General features: G+C 44.6%; 1 pseudogene; it reads left to right on the forward strand.

Annotated features, from left to right (window-relative positions):
- The window catches only part of LOC112260770, a 144,108-nt pseudogene that overhangs the window by 89,983 nt on the left and 38,345 nt on the right, over positions 1–15,780 (forward strand).

Below are 15,780 nucleotides of genomic sequence, written 5' to 3' on the forward strand. Positions count from 1 at the left end.
AACAGTGCAGTTCAAGAGGAGTTAAGAAAAATATTTACCAAGCAGACTAAAATAGAAAGTAACATAATAAGAATAACAATAACGAGGCTATATACAGGGGGCACCAGTACCGAGTCAGTGTGGGGGGGTACAGGTTAGTTGAGGTAATTTCTACATGTTGGTGGGGGTGAAGTGACTACGCATAGATGATAAACAGCGAGTAGCAGCAGTGTATAAAGGGGGGGTCAATGTAAATTGTCCGGTGGCGATTTTATTTGAGGGCCCTGTGCAAACACTGCTCTCTGAGGTTCCCGTGGCCTTCAGTGTACAGTATGGGACACACCCAGACTATCTGCTAGCTCCCTACCCATCTCTCCTCCTGCATGGAGGGGGACATCGGCTGGGCGAACAGCACCGGAACCTGATCTCTACATTTACACACCGCCTCTCACCGAGTCAGCCGCTGGCCTTGCTGATGGAAGGAGGTTTTCACTCAAAATCTCACGATACATGGCCCTGTTCATTCTTTCCTTTACACTGATCAGTCGTCCTGGTCCCTTTGCAGAAAAACAGCCCCAAAGCATGATGTTTCCACCCCCATGCTTCACAGTAGGTATGGTGGTCTTTGGATGCAACTCAGCATTCTTTGTCCTCTAAACACGACGAGTTGAGTTTATACCAAAAAGTTATATTTTGGTTTCATCTGACCATATGACATTCTCCCAATCTTCTTCTGGATTATCCAAATGCTCTCTAGCAAACTTCAGACGGGCCTGGACATGTACTGGCTTAAGCAGGGGGACACGTCTGGCACTGCAGGATTTGAGTCCCTGGCGGCGTAGTGTATTACTGATGGTAGGCTTTGTTACTTTGGTCCCAGCTCTCTGCAGGTCATTCACTAGGTCCCCCCGTGTGGTTCTGGTATTTTTTCTCACCGTTCTTGTGATCATTTTGACCCCACGGGGGAGATCTTGCGTGGAGCCCCAGATCGAGGGAGATTATCAATGGACTTGTATGCCTTCCATTTCCTAATAATTACTCACACAATTGATTTCTTCAAACCAAGCTTTTTACCTATTGCAGATTCAGTCTTCCCAGCCTGGTGCAGGTCTACAATTTTGTTTTTGGTGTCCTTTGACAGGTCTTTGGTCTTGGCCATAGTAGAGTTTGGAGTGACTGTTTTTTATTTTAATTTTATTTTTTTACCTTTATTTAACCAGGTAGGCAAGTTGAGAACAAGTTCTCATTTACAATTGCGACCTGGCCAAGATAAAGCAAAGCAGTTCGACAGATACAACGACACAGAGTTACACATGGAGTAAAACAAACATACAGTCAATAATACAGTATAAACAAGTCTATATACAATGTGAGCAAATGAGGTGAGAAGGGAGGTAAAGGCAAAAAAGGCCATGGTGGCAAAGTAAATACAATATAGCAAGTAAAACACTGGAATGGTAGTTTTGCAATGGAATAATGTGCAAAGTAGAAATAAAAATAATGGGGTGCAAAGGAGCAAAATAAATAAATTAATTAAATACAGTTGGGAAAGAGGTAGTTGTTTGGGCTAAATTATAGGTGGGCTATGTACAGGTGCAGTAATCTGTGAGCTGCTCTGACAGTTGGTGCTTAAAGCTAGTGAGGGAGATAAGTGTTTCCAGTTTCAGAGATTTTTGTAGTTCGTTCCAGTCATTGGCAGCAGAGAACTGGAAGGAGAGGCGGCCAAAGAAAGAATTGGTTTTGGGGGTGACCAGAGAGATATACCTGCTGGAGCGTGTGCTACAGGTGGGAGATGCTATGGTGACCAGCGAGCTGAGATAAGGGGGGACTTTACCTAGCAGGGTCTTGTAGATGACATGGAGCCAGTGGGTTTGGCGACGAGTATGAAGCGAGGGCCAGCCAACGAGAGCGTACAGGTCGCAATGGTGGGTAGTATATGGGGTTTTGGTGACAAAACGGATTGCACTGTGATAGACTGCATCCAATTTCTTGAGTAGGGTATTGGAGGCTATTTTGTAAATTACATCGCCAAAGTCGAGGATTGGTAGGATGGTCAGTTTTACAAGGGTATGTTCGGCAGCATGAATGAAGGATGCTTTGTTGCGAAATAGGAAGCCAATTCTAGATTTAACTTTGGATTGGAGATGTTTGATATGGGTCTGGAAGGAGAGTTTACAGTCTAACCAGACACCTAAGTATTTGTAGTTGTACACGTATTCTAAGTCAGAGCCGTCCAGAGTAGTGATGTTGGACAGGCGGGTAGGTGCAGGTAGCGATCGGTTGAAGAGCATGCATTTAGTTTTACTTGTATTTAAGAGCAATTGGAGGCCACAGAAGGAGAGTTGTATGGCATTGAAGCTTTCCTGGAGGGTTGTTAACACAGTGTCCAAAGAAGGGCCGGAAGTATACAGAATGGTGTCGTCTGCGTAAAGGTGGATCAGAGACTCACCAGCAGCAAGAGCGACCTCATTGACCTCACAGAGAAGAGAGTCAGTCCAAGAATTGAACTCTGTGGCACCCCCATAGAGACTGCCAGAGGTCCGGACAGCAGACCCTCCGATTTGACACACTGAACTCTATCAGAGAAGTAGTTGGTGAACCAGGCGAGGCAATCATTTGAGAAACCAAGGCTGTCGAGTCTGCCGATGAGGTGATTGACAGAGTCGAAAGCCTTGGCCAGATCAATGAATACGGCTGCACAGTAATGTTTCTTATCGATGGCGGTTAAGATATCGTTTAGGACCTTGAGCGTGGCTGAGGTGCACCCATGACCAGCTCTGAAACCAGATTGCATAGCAGAGAAGGTATGGTGAGATTCGAAATGGTCGGTAATCTGTTTGTTGACTTGGCTTTCGAAGACCTTAGAAAGGCATGGTAGGATATATATAGGTCTGTAGCAGTTTGGGTCAAGAGTGTCCCCCCCTTTGAAGAGTGGGATGACCGCAGCTGCTTTCCAATCTTTGGGAATCTCAGACGACACGAAAGAGAGGTTGAACAGGCTAGTAATAGGGGTGGCAACAATTTCGGCAGATAATTTTGGAAAGAAAGGGTCCAGATTGTCTAGCCCGGCTGATTTGTAGGGGTCCAGATTTTGCAGCTCTTTCAGAACATCAGCTGAATGGATTTGGGAGAAGGAGAAATGGGGAAGGCTTGGGCGAGTTGCTGTTGGGGGTGCAGTGCTGTTGACCGGGGTAGGAGTAGCCAGGTGGAAAGCATGGCCAGCCGTAGAAAAATGCTTATTGAAATTCTCAATTATGGTGGATTTATCAGTGGTGACAGTGTTTCCTATCTTCAGTGCAGTGGGCAGCTGGGAGGAGGTGTTCTTATTCTCCATGGACTTTACAGTGTCCCAGAACCTTTTTGAGTTAGTGTTGCAGGAAGCAAATTTCTGCTTGAAAAATCTAGCCTTGGCTTTTCTAACTGCCTGTGTATAATGGTTTCTGGCTTCCCTGAACAGCTGCATATCACGGGGGCTGTTCGAGGCTAATGCAGAACGCCAAAGGATGTTTTTGTGTTGGTTAAGGGCAGTCAGGTCTGGGGAGAACCAAGGGCTATATCTGTTCCTGGTTCTAAATTTCTTGATTGGGGCATGTTTATTTAAGATGGTTAGGAAGGCATTTAAAAAAATATCCAGGCATCCTCTACTGACGGGATGAGATCAATATCCTTCCAGGATACCCCGGCCAGGTCGATTAGAAAGGCCTGCTCGCTGAAGTGTTTCAGGGAGCGATTTACAGTGATGAGTGGAGGTCGTTTGACCGCTGACCCATTACGGATGCAGGCAATGAGGCAGTGATCGCTGAGATCTTGGTTGAAGACAGCAGAGGTGTATTTAGAGGGGAAGTTGGTTATGATGATATCTATGAAGGTGCCCGTGTTTAAGGCTTTGGGGAGGTACCTGGTAGGTTCATTGATAATTTGTGTGAGATTGAGGGCATCAAGTTTAGATTGTAGGATGGCTGGGGTGTTAAGCATGTTCCAGTTTAGGTTGCCTAGCAGCACGAGCTCTGAAGATAGATGGGGGGGCAATCAGTTCACATATGGTGTCCAGAGCACAGCTGGGGACAGAGTGTGGTCTATAGCAGGCGGCAACAGTGAGAGACTTGTTTTTAGAGAGGTGGATTTTTAAAAGTAGAAGTTCAAATTGTTTGGGTACAGACCTGGATAGTAGGACAGAACTCTGCAGGCTATCTTTGCAGTAGATTGCAACATCGCCCCCCTTTGGCAGTTCTATCTTGTCTGAAAATGTTGTAGTTTGGAATTAAAATTTCTGAATTTTTGGTGGTCTTCCTAAGCCAGGATTCAGACACAGCTAGAACATCCGGGTTGGCAGAGTGTGCTAAAGCAGTGAATAGAACAAACTTAGGGAGGAGGCTTCTAATGTTAACATTCATGAAACCAAGGCTATTACGGTTACAGAAGTCGTCAAAAGAGAGCGCCTGGGGAATAGGAGTGGAGCTAGGCACTGCAGGGCCTGGATTCACCTCTACATCGCCAGAGGAACATAGGAGGAGTAGAATGAGGGTGCGGCTAAAAGCAATAAGAATTGGTCGTCTAGAACGTCTGGAACAGAGAGTAAAAGGAGGTTTCTGGGGGCGATAAAATAGCATCAAGGTATAATGTACAGACAAAGGTATGGTAGGATGTGAATACAGTGGAGGTAAACCTAGGTATTGAGTGATGAAGAGAGAGATATTGTCTCTAGAAACATCATTGAAACCAGGAGATGTCATTGCATGTGTGGGAACTAATAGGTTGGATAAGGTATAGTGAGCAGGACTAGAGGCTCTACAGTGAAATAAGCCAATAAACACTAACCAGAACAGCAATGGACAAGACATATTGACATTAAGGAGAGGCATGCTTACGGTTAGCAGGCCGCAGATGGGCATTCAGGTAACGTCGCGACGGAAGAGCCAGCCGGATAACTCCTTCGGGTAGATAACGTCGGCAGTCCAGCTGTGAAGGCCCAGTGGGGCTCCGCGTAGGCAGTAAAACGGGTCCGGATAGGTGACTGCAGCCCAGGAGTGATTGATGGAACTCAGGAGTGATTGACAGAGCTGGCTAGCTCCGGAATAATTGATATTTGCTCCGGAATCGACGAAAGCCGATAGTCACACGGATAGCAGCTAGCTAGCTGTGAGATCCGGGTATGAATGTCCAGAGAGCAGTTGAAATCCAGGGACATGGAGAGAAAAATTGGTCCGGTATGTTCCGTTCCGAGCCGCGCTGCGCCGTACAAAAAGGATAGCTGATGACCACAAACCGTGGTTAGCTGAATACTAACGATTTGCCAGTAAAGAAGCTAACTAGCTTCTGAACTAGCTTCTGGGCTAGCTTCTGGCTAGCTCCTGGCTAGCTTCTGTCTCGTTTCAGGCTAGCTTCTTGGAGTTTCTGGCTAGCTTCTTGGAGGATTACAGATGAGGTAAATAATACTTTTTTATAAATATAAATTGGTGAGGCGGGTTGCAGGAGAGTGTTTTGAAGATGAGTTGATGGAAAATAAAAATAAAATGTATGTGAAAAAAGTTGTGTATATATATATATATATATATATATATATATATATATATATATATATACAGGACACGACAAGGACAAAATAAGTCTGAACTGCTATGCCATCTTGGTTACCATCTCACATGAAGATAGTTTGAGTTTGTGGACAGGTGTCTTTTATACTGATAACAAGTTCAAACAGGTGCCATTAATACAGGTAACGAGTGGAGGACAGAGGAGCCTCTTAAAGAAGAAGTTACAGGTCTGTGAGAGCCAGAAAACTTGCTTGTTTGTAGGTGACCAAATACTTATTTTCCACCATAATTTGCAAATAAATTCATTAAAAAATCCTACAATGTGATTTTCTTGATTTTTTTTTTTTCTTCCATTTTGTCTGTCATAGTTGAAGTGTACCTATGTTGAAAATTACAGGCCTCTCATCTTTTTAAGTGGGAGAACTTGCACAATTGGTGGCTGACTAAATACTTTTTTGCCCCACTGTATATGTGTCAATCAGTAGGCTTGACCTTGGTCCTGAGAGACAAATTTTACTGCCGCACTGGCAGGGAGGGTTCGCCTCTGACTCCACAGTGAGTAATGTGTTTCCTGCGGCATACAGGAAGTAGGACCCCCCCACCACACACACACACACACTCCCATGTGAAACTCCAGGACTGTCTACACTCCGCCATCATCTTCGACCTGGTTGGAGGAAGAGGGCCTATTTAAGTTATATAAGCTGTACTATACCGGCTTTCAAGTAGCTTGATTCTCATGGAAACTCCCGAATCTGTCATAAGAGCGTCCTAATTTTTCTGGTTCTTATGCTTTCATCGGCTCTATACAGTAGATTTGAGTTTCCATGTTGAAGATGTCAAACTCATAGCTACGTATTTCTGTACCCTCTACTGTATTATGCCATCACTATCTGAGACATTTGACTATCCCTTTTATCTGAGATTGATGTCCCTATTGGTCCATGATGAAATGAAAGTGAGTGTCTTGAATCTCCATGTCCTTACCGGTCTCTCTACCCTCTCCCTGCAGTGCATACTATCTCAGCCCAAGTTCTGGGCTGTGGTGACGGCGCTGTGTCTAAGGACCAACCTCGAGAGGGGCAGCTCTCGACGGGTGGAGGGGGCCATGCAGACACAGATGAAAGGTCACATAAGAGTTTTGATTCTATGAGATACTCTGACACACTGATGGTGAACGACACTATTGGTAGCCCACAATATCAAGTCTGATACTGTACATGAATGCACAGAATCAGCCTATATTATTTATAAGGCCATTAATGCTGATCTGTCAAGTGAAGGCACTTGGCATCATACCATTTCCAGGGCTTACATGCACAATTATATACATTCCAAACCTGGATTGACATTTTCTGTAGGTTACATATGTCACATCATTAGCACAACAGTCTGCAAGAACATGTGCTGCATGCCGTCTGAAATCCACACAGCCAAATCAGTATTCCCACTGAGCTGTGTTTGCGAAAGCACAGGGGCCTTTGAAATAACCCAGCAGAGGACAGACACGCTCCCCCTGTGCCGGGGTTCCTGTACCCGTTTAGGATATTTGTCATGGGTGTCTGTCTGTGAAACCAGCCCACCCTCCTCTCTTCTCCTTTACCAATGTTTCCACACCCCTTTTTTTGCAGACAATCTCTCTGACATGCTTATACTTGGTCATGCACAGATGTATGATCTGGGAATAATTTATGCTCTTCTCAGGGCTGCTTTAAACTGATGGGGATGACATCATGTTGTGTGTGCCTGTTGCTCTATCCAGCCCCAGCTTCAGTGCTCCAGGTGTGCAGTGAGCTGTCAGTCGCTGCCAGACGAGGTCAGAGTCATAAAGCAGGAGGTTGGGGCCTGGTATAAGACGGTCCGATGTCTGGTATAGAACAGGAGACTCTTAAAGCAGCCAGACACTAGTGCTGCCCCATGGTTTTGTGACATAAAGGAAAGTGAAAGTCTGGTTTCCATCTCCCTAGCCTCCCCTCCTAAAATGTTTGCACACGGAGCTCTGCACTCTTATCCCGAAACCTGATTTGACAGACAGGACCTGTAGGGGGGAGAAACAGCTGAGGGAGCCCTCTAGGGAGAGCCTTGTGACAGGCGGGGGGGGTTCGGTCATCTAGGGGGGTGGGGGAGTCACCTGTCCATCACTGTGCAAGGAAGACGTCAATCACTCAATGATCCCACCACTGACACCAACCCCATCTGCACCCAGCCCTAATCCCCTGTGAGACAGACATGCTCAATCACCGTTTCTCCCAGAACGCCAGAACCCAAAGAGAGACACATCAGAGCGAGGGTTGACAGGCGGCTCACACGCACCAATGACTGAGAGTTGGAGGGAATGGAGAAAATAAAATAGTTTGCCCTCCTTTGTTTAAAATTTCTTCTTCCTCAGGGTGATGTTTTGACTTAAAATCTCCTTGGCTGCTGAAGGGGGGAAAATGTGGAGGAAATATGTTATGTGTTGAGTTGTTTCATGTCGGAGCAGGAATTATTAACCCCGTCCTGCTCCAATAAGCAACTTGGGCGACTTCTGTGAGGAAGCTGTTAGCTGGGCCCATGGACATCCGACTGGGTTTTGTTTATCACGATCAAGCTCCTCATTGGGTGGAATACATAGCCGTGGCACTAATGGCTGCCCCCTCAAGGGAATGAGTGATTATAATAAACTGCACTTCCCTGTCTTTGTTGTCTGTCATTTCCACTTCTTATTTCCTGTGTTTGAGAGTGGACACCCAAAGTCCAGATGTAGACTGACCTGAGGGAAGGCTAGGTGAAATTCCCTTCCTATCGTCTGATTGAATTATCTTTTCTCTTTTAAATGCTTCACTCTCTTCAATTTGTAATGTGACATATACACTGACTGTACAAAATATTAAGAATACCTTCCTAACATTGAGTTGCACCCCTTCCCTTTTGCCCTCAGAACAGCCTCAGTTCGTCGGGGCATACTTTACAAGGTGTCCAAATGTTCAACAGGGATGCTGGCCCATGTACACTCCAATGTTCCCCACAGTTGTGTCAAGTTGGCTGGATGTCCTTTGGGTGGTTGACTATTCTTGATACACACCGGAAACTGTTGAGCGTGGAAAAACCCAGCAGCGTTGCCGTTCTTGACACAAACTGGTGCGCTTGGCACCTACTACCATACCCTGTTCAAATGCACTTCAATCTTGTCTTGCCCATTCACCCCCTGAATGGCACACACACCCAATCCATGTCTCAGTCGTCTCGAGGCTTAAAAATCCTTCATTAACCCGTCTCCTCCCCTTCATCTACACTGATTAAAGTGGATTTAACAGGTGACATCAATAAGGGATCACAGCTTTCACCTGGATTCACCTGGTCAGTCTATGTCATGGAAAGAGCAAGCGTTCTTAATGTAGACTGTATATCCAGGAAGAAAATGTGCTATTTCAGTATGAGGTTCCTTGTTTCTTAATTCTATCACAGCCAATAACTTAATTATTGACAGTCTATTACTCTCCTATCAGAGACTTGTAGACATTGAAAAGCCCAGGTTCTTTTACCAGACAGGTTTTACTGTTCTTAGTCCACTTAAGCTATTTCTTATTTTATTAAGGCAGTAGTGGTGTAAACGTATAATATGCAGTCTGTTTACTTTTTATTTTGTTCCATAATTAGGTATTTGTTTTCACAAAGGTCGTAAGCCAACACCAGTGGTGAGTACTTTGACATATGTAGCTGGACATCCCATTGTCCTTATTTAGTTTAACAGAACTTGTTCCAACTTAACAAGTGTATTAAAAGTACACTGGTCTTATTCTTTTTACGCGTTATTAATTTGTTTATTTTTATTTTACTTTTACCCCATTTATTTCCCCCAATTTCGTGGTATCCAATTGGTAGTTACAGTCTTGTCTCATCGCTGCATCTCCCGTATGAACTCGGGAGAGGCGACGGTCGAGAGCCGTGCGTGCTCTGAAACACAACCCAGCCAAGCCGCACTGCTTCTTGACACAATGCCCGCTTAACCCGGAAGCAAGCCGCACCAATGTGTCGGAGGAAACACCTGGCGACCGTGTCAGCGTGCATCGCGCCCGGCCCGCCACAGGTGTCCCATCACGCTCTAGTGACAAGGACACCCCTGCTGGCCAAACCCTCCCGTAACCCGGGCAATGCTAAGCCAATTGTGCACTGCCCCATGGGTCTCCCGGTCGCGGCCGGCTGCGACAGAGCCTGGACTCGAACCAGGATCTCTAGTGGCACAGCTAGCACTGCGATGCAGTGCCTTAAACCACTCGGGAGGCGCACTGGTCTTGTTCTGAATGTGTAAACGTAATATTTCTGCAACTTGTCAGGTGGGATGTTTTCCTTCCTTGTGCAGTTGTATAAAATCAGTATTTTCTGGTTTACTGTATACTCATTTAATATACTTTCCATTACAACCACCATCTGCTATAATTGTGTTCACAGAGCAACTAATAGCTCAGTTCAGTGAATCTGGATGTTTTTACTCACCAATCTTCTCTGAACCACTCCCCAGTAGCCTGTGGCTCTTTCTGTAGGGTCTCTGGTCTACCGGAGCTCACCACATACCAACCCCGTTTGTGCTTTGAAGCTATCCACTGGCCGTGGTTGAAACAAAATGAGTTATTAGTCATCCGCAGTCTGCTTTCAAACATACCTTGCTTGCCATTAAGGGAAACCGATTGCACCAAGCCAACTGGAAATTGAATTTCTAGATGAGGTTGATGTTCATCCCTAAGAACCGTCCTCACTCTCCTTTCAAACTGTAGCTGGAATTTCCCTCCAACTGCTGGTTGTGTTGTGAGACTAGTTATCAGTTCTTTCACACCTGTCAACATAGGTTTTATTCTCTGCCTTTCTACCCTCTGACATGAGACATTGTTCAGTCCACACTTTCGCTGAAATGCTTTGGAACAGATATGGAATATCTTTGGAACATATATATAATGCAGATATTGGTCTGTGGATGCTTGACATATCCCATTTTGGGGGATGGTTGAATGTGCAGATGAAGTATTTCATCCTGGAGCATCAAAGCCTTTGAAGCAAAGAGCTCTATTCTTTAATTGTGACAGCTGGATCGGCTTTGCCTTCATGAATTCCTCTTGACAATGATGATAACAGCCTTTTTTTTGTTTTTGCACAGCCGTGTAAGTCCGTTGGATGTGTGCTGCCTTTTTCATCTTACATCTAATTATTTTTATTGGGAAACAAAAGTCCTCAGGAATTTATTTTTAGGTTTTATAAAGAACAGAACCCAGCTGCATGCATTATCAAATTAGAGCACCAACAAAGTTAGAGCAAGGAATAATGGTAATTTTCTCTCGTTGGTTTTGTGCGTCGTTTCTCTGTAGCAAACGAGAGCACATACAAACGAGAGCACATACATCGATCTGGAAGACTGGAAGCTTGTTCTCAAACAAGTGCAAAGGCTGTTTTGGCATGAATAGACACACAGCCCCATTTTAAATTCCTTATTCTGTTGAATTCTTACAGCTTCCGTCTTGCACTTGCTGTGTGCCTGCTTCCACTCTGCAGGCCTGTTTTGACACACTGCGTCACTTTCTCTGACCGTGTCAGAGACTTGTTTTAAATGGAAAGATGGACTCTTAACGGTTGACCGGGCCCACTCATTGTAGACTAGGTTTGTTTAGATGTTACCAGATACATGCATCTCTTATTGGTAAAGACAACTTTGCCAACCACCCATTAAACTGACTGAGACAAAAGATGAACATTGATGAAAATCATTTGGGCAGTAATGGTCTTTGAGGAATCAAGATCAGCGTTCATCGGAAGCCGTGTCGGTTTGACGTCAACACTTGGACAAAGCATTGGATTTGTCTTTCAGAGTTATTCAAAAATCAAAAAGGAAGGGGTGCTTTTTATCCCCCGCCCTCCTGATTGTGTTGGTGTCTCTGTGTCTAGATTTTGGTGTTTTTATTTGTGTCCGTCAGTGTCCCCAGAAAATGCAATCACCATGACTCACCTCTGGATTTTCTTCATCCCATGCAGTAAAATACTGTCTCTCCTGTATCACTCTTAAACAATGTCCTCTTCATTTCCTATACAAGGAGGCCAATCACATCCAAGCTGCCCAACTCCATCCACTTCTTATAATTAAACACTTTATCCTGGGCAGTCGGGATCCAAATCTCATTACAGGAGACTGGGCCCTGTCCACGTCCCACTGATAACACCACCCAACCGAGCCATAACAACAGGACTGAGGTTTATGTGCCATGGTATAGGATCTTCAACTTCAGATATTAAGAAACCATCTCATCGTTGTTAAATACTTAGCTGTGAGTCGAGACCCAATTTAGACACAGACAAAATATCTCCTATCCAATAGCAGGCAGAATGTGAGTTGTTGCTCTGCATAACGACCCACTGATAAAGTGACTTGACTCGCCAGAGGAGTCTTGTGAATGAGACGATTGCAGTCAGCTGTGGCTCATTTGGCACAGCTGTGAGAGAATTATGTTTACTGTTTATGCCTTGTCTTCCTGGATGCCCTCAGCATGTGTTCATTGAGTACCTAACGTCCCCTTGCCATTGTAAAACCAGTCAATACAACAGCGATTGAGACAGAAGAAGGATCTAAACCAGGGTTGCCCACTCTGTCAATGCTTGTCTACACCTGCTTCACCCACATCTCAATCAATTAGTACATTACAATTTGCTCTTGACTTGCTCAACCATCTTTGCAGTTTAAATTCCTTTAATTTATTATTAGCACTTTGCCTGGGTATGACTGTCTAGTTGATGTTGGTTGTCTCTCCTATCTTCCAGACTATAGTGGATTGCTTTGAGGAGAAGAGCTGTCCTGTGACTCAGCGTCTGAAACGCTTCTACTGCTGCCAGGCTCCTCCCAGGTGGGCTGTCCAGGTAACACCCCCTCATTAGACCGTCACCGCTGATTGGGTTTCTGATTTATACTGATTGACTTTGAACTGATTTTGTTCCACTGTGAATGTTAACTTCCTGTTGAGGGCCGACTCACTGTAACTGAGGTACCACACAGCAATGTCTTTCATCAAAGCTTTGACTTATGACTTGACCCATTCTAAGTCATGGCCATGATTTAAAAATAAACATATATGTGTCAGGTTTATATGAGTCAGGAGAAAAGGATGGGATCCATCCGGTGGGGGAGACTCTCTTTGAACTCCTACACATTTGAACAAGGATGCTGGGCCTTGCTCCGGTGTTGTAACTGTGTCCTCTTGACCTCCTGCCCGAGGTCCACTAACGCCTTTTCCTCAAAGGAGTCTCATCCATCACCACAGGACTGGTCATATGTGAGTAGGTAGTGCGTCAGAGCCCTGATCTAATCTGGACAATAAGACAATATATCTGTCAGGCTCAAGCTCTGTGTCAGCGCAGGCTGCTTTCAAGCCAAAGGCCACCTGATGGCCGCCTCCACTCTAGGATGGCCACTAAAACAGTACACCTATGTCCTTCATCATCTACCAGACAGCCCCTCAGCGTAGGAGCTTCACCAACCAGGTAGTTTATATATGGTGATGCAAGTAAGGCTCATCTGTTTTTATCTGTGTATATATTCTGGGAGATCAAGAGTGAGTGAGTATTTTTGTTAGTCCATATTTGTAGCTTTCAGAAAGATGATTTGTCAACCGTGGATGTTTATTTTGTGTTGACTGTGCCATTCCTGGCACATAGTCAGTTTCTTCTTCCTCTTACTACATAGAAATGACAGATGAGGGAGGAAGAGATATGGAGAGGGAGATTGACAGGGACTGCCCAACAGATGAGGGAGGAAGAGATATGGAGAGGGAGATTGACAGGGACTGCCCAACAGATGAGGGAGGAAGGGATATGGAGAGGGAGATTGACAGGGACTGCCAAACAGATGAGGGAGGAAGAGATACGGAGAGGGAGATTGACAGGGACTGCCCAACAGATGAGGGAGGAAGAGATACGGAGAGGTAGATTGACAGGGACTGCCCAACAGATGAGGGAGGAAGAGATATGGAGAGGGAGATTGACAGGGACTGCCCAACAGATGAGGGAGGAAGAGATATGGAGAGGGAGATTGAGGGAGAGAGTGTAAAAGAGGATACATCGCCCAGGCTCCATGTAACAGCAGCAAACAGTAATAAAGCTGGAATTGAAGGCACCCTTTTATTTCCGCCTGGGGAATTGAAAGTGCAAGCAAGGCAGAGAATCGTGGGGCTTTGATTGTGCATTTTCTCCTCAGCAAGAGGCATGTAACTATGGCCATGCCTGCTCACAGAGGAGCTGTGTTGGGAGAGGAGGGACAGGGAGATAGGTTCTGATATCCGATATTGTAGGTCAGGGTTCCCCAACTCTCGTTTGCTGTTCGCAGTGATTTTATCTGATCTCCTAAGTTTTCTGAGCAAAAAAAACAACATTTTGTTTTATTGTTGAACATAATGTAAAAACACCAGCAAATCAGCTTCTGAGTGATTTTAATTTCGGAAATCTGTTCCAAACTATTCCCACGCATAATAGAGAGATGTGATCGTCAGGGTGGAAAATTAACTTTTTGGTCCACCAGCCACTGTGGTAGGTAGATTAAAACATCTACCATGCCCTGGGCTCGTGAAGCGCTACTGGAGCTAAATCGGAGCGGGCGAAAAGGCAGACGCTCCAGCCTTCTGGAAACTCGCTCCAGTCAAATTAGGCACCCTCATACTTTGGCCTGTGTGCGTAGTGTTGTATCTTTACTATCATTAAATTGAAGACTTAGTTTTATCAAAGATTCTCTGTAATTAGTATTACGCGATTAGACTGATTAATCATGTAACAGTAATTAACTAGGACGTTGGGGCACCACGGAAAATATTCAGATTACAAGGTTATAATTTCCCAATATAACCTTCCAGATATTTTCATATCTGATCCATAGTCTTCTGATTAATTAATTATTTACTTTATCTCACGTTAGTCTCATTCCAAACGTCGCAAATTGTTGGTTGTCTGCACAAACCCAGTCTTCACTATGATTCACCGATACATAAATTGTCTTAAATCATTTATTTATTACTAACTATGTAATTCACAGAAATGCATAAACAAAACAACAAAGTTAATATGGTTACAAGAAATGATAGGAGAATGTGCCCTAGTGGGCTAAACCGGCATCGCGGCTTGGTGGACACAACGGGGAGTATAGGTCAGCTGAGAAGTCACTACAGGGTTGATAATTATAACAATTGAAATGCTAATCCTTTGCACATGAACGCTCACTCATTCGGGAACAATTGCAATCAATATATATATTTACGCTCAGTCTGTCGTCTTGATTGCTGGTGAAAAGTTTGTTTCTTTTGTAGAATTGTCCGTCTCTCTCCCTCGCTCTCTCTCTGTTGTGGTTAGAGTGGATTGTTCAGAGTGACATTCCTTCATTCGTTATAGAATGGATGTTTTGGCGGTTGTCGTTCATTCGCGTTCAATGATACCGAATTCCTAGCTGCAGACTAGTAATTAATATCAAAGACTTGTTCTTATTCTGTCGGTATCGATAGTCTAAGAGTTTAAACACGTGGTATGGTTAAAAGATTCAGCAATTGGTCTGCAACCTTTGTACTCCCGTGATTGAGAGAAACATGGTCTGGTGATAATTTCTCAAAGTTTGGTTCTATTCGGAATTGCAGAAAAGGGCTGTCCCAGGATGCCTGACCCTAACTGGGCTCAGGGGCGGTCCTCTGATTTAGTTCAACTCAAAAGGGAATTGGAATTTCCTTCATTAAACGGTCCAAAATCACATTGTAAATTTGTGTAAACAGTATCATACTCACTCATTCATCTTATACAACAATTAGATGTAAACCTCATATCTGATATATAAACAGCATTATGGTAATGTGGCCACACAGTCTCCCATAAGCTTCCCCAAGTTGTAACAAACGGACCAGTTCGTAGCTGGTTTCTTCACCGATCTTTTATACTTTCTCCGGAACATGAAATTTGTTCGGATCTTAAGTTCTGTGAGGTGGAAGAAACTCCTTTGTTCTCTATGAAAATAGAGACTCACTCTCTCTTATACTGTGTGGCCATGTGGCAGGGTCTTCTCCTCGGGAATTTATGACCCCTCTCTGAACACCCCTCTCTGAACACAGCAGCCTAGTTGAAGGAGGAAAGGGGGAGGCAGGGAGAGGGGGATGGGGCTTGCTGTACCCAAAGAGGTACGTCATGACAGTAGTTAATAAGGTTGAGTAAGTAAACAATTAGTCCACAAATCTACCCACATGTCTGCAAATAGTTTATGATAAGTGAATGCTATAATGCAGTT

The sequence above is a fragment of the Oncorhynchus tshawytscha genome, linkage group LG01 (genome assembly GCF_018296145.1).
Source record: "Oncorhynchus tshawytscha isolate Ot180627B linkage group LG01, Otsh_v2.0, whole genome shotgun sequence".
Classification (NCBI taxonomy): Eukaryota; Metazoa; Chordata; class Actinopteri; order Salmoniformes; family Salmonidae; genus Oncorhynchus; species Oncorhynchus tshawytscha.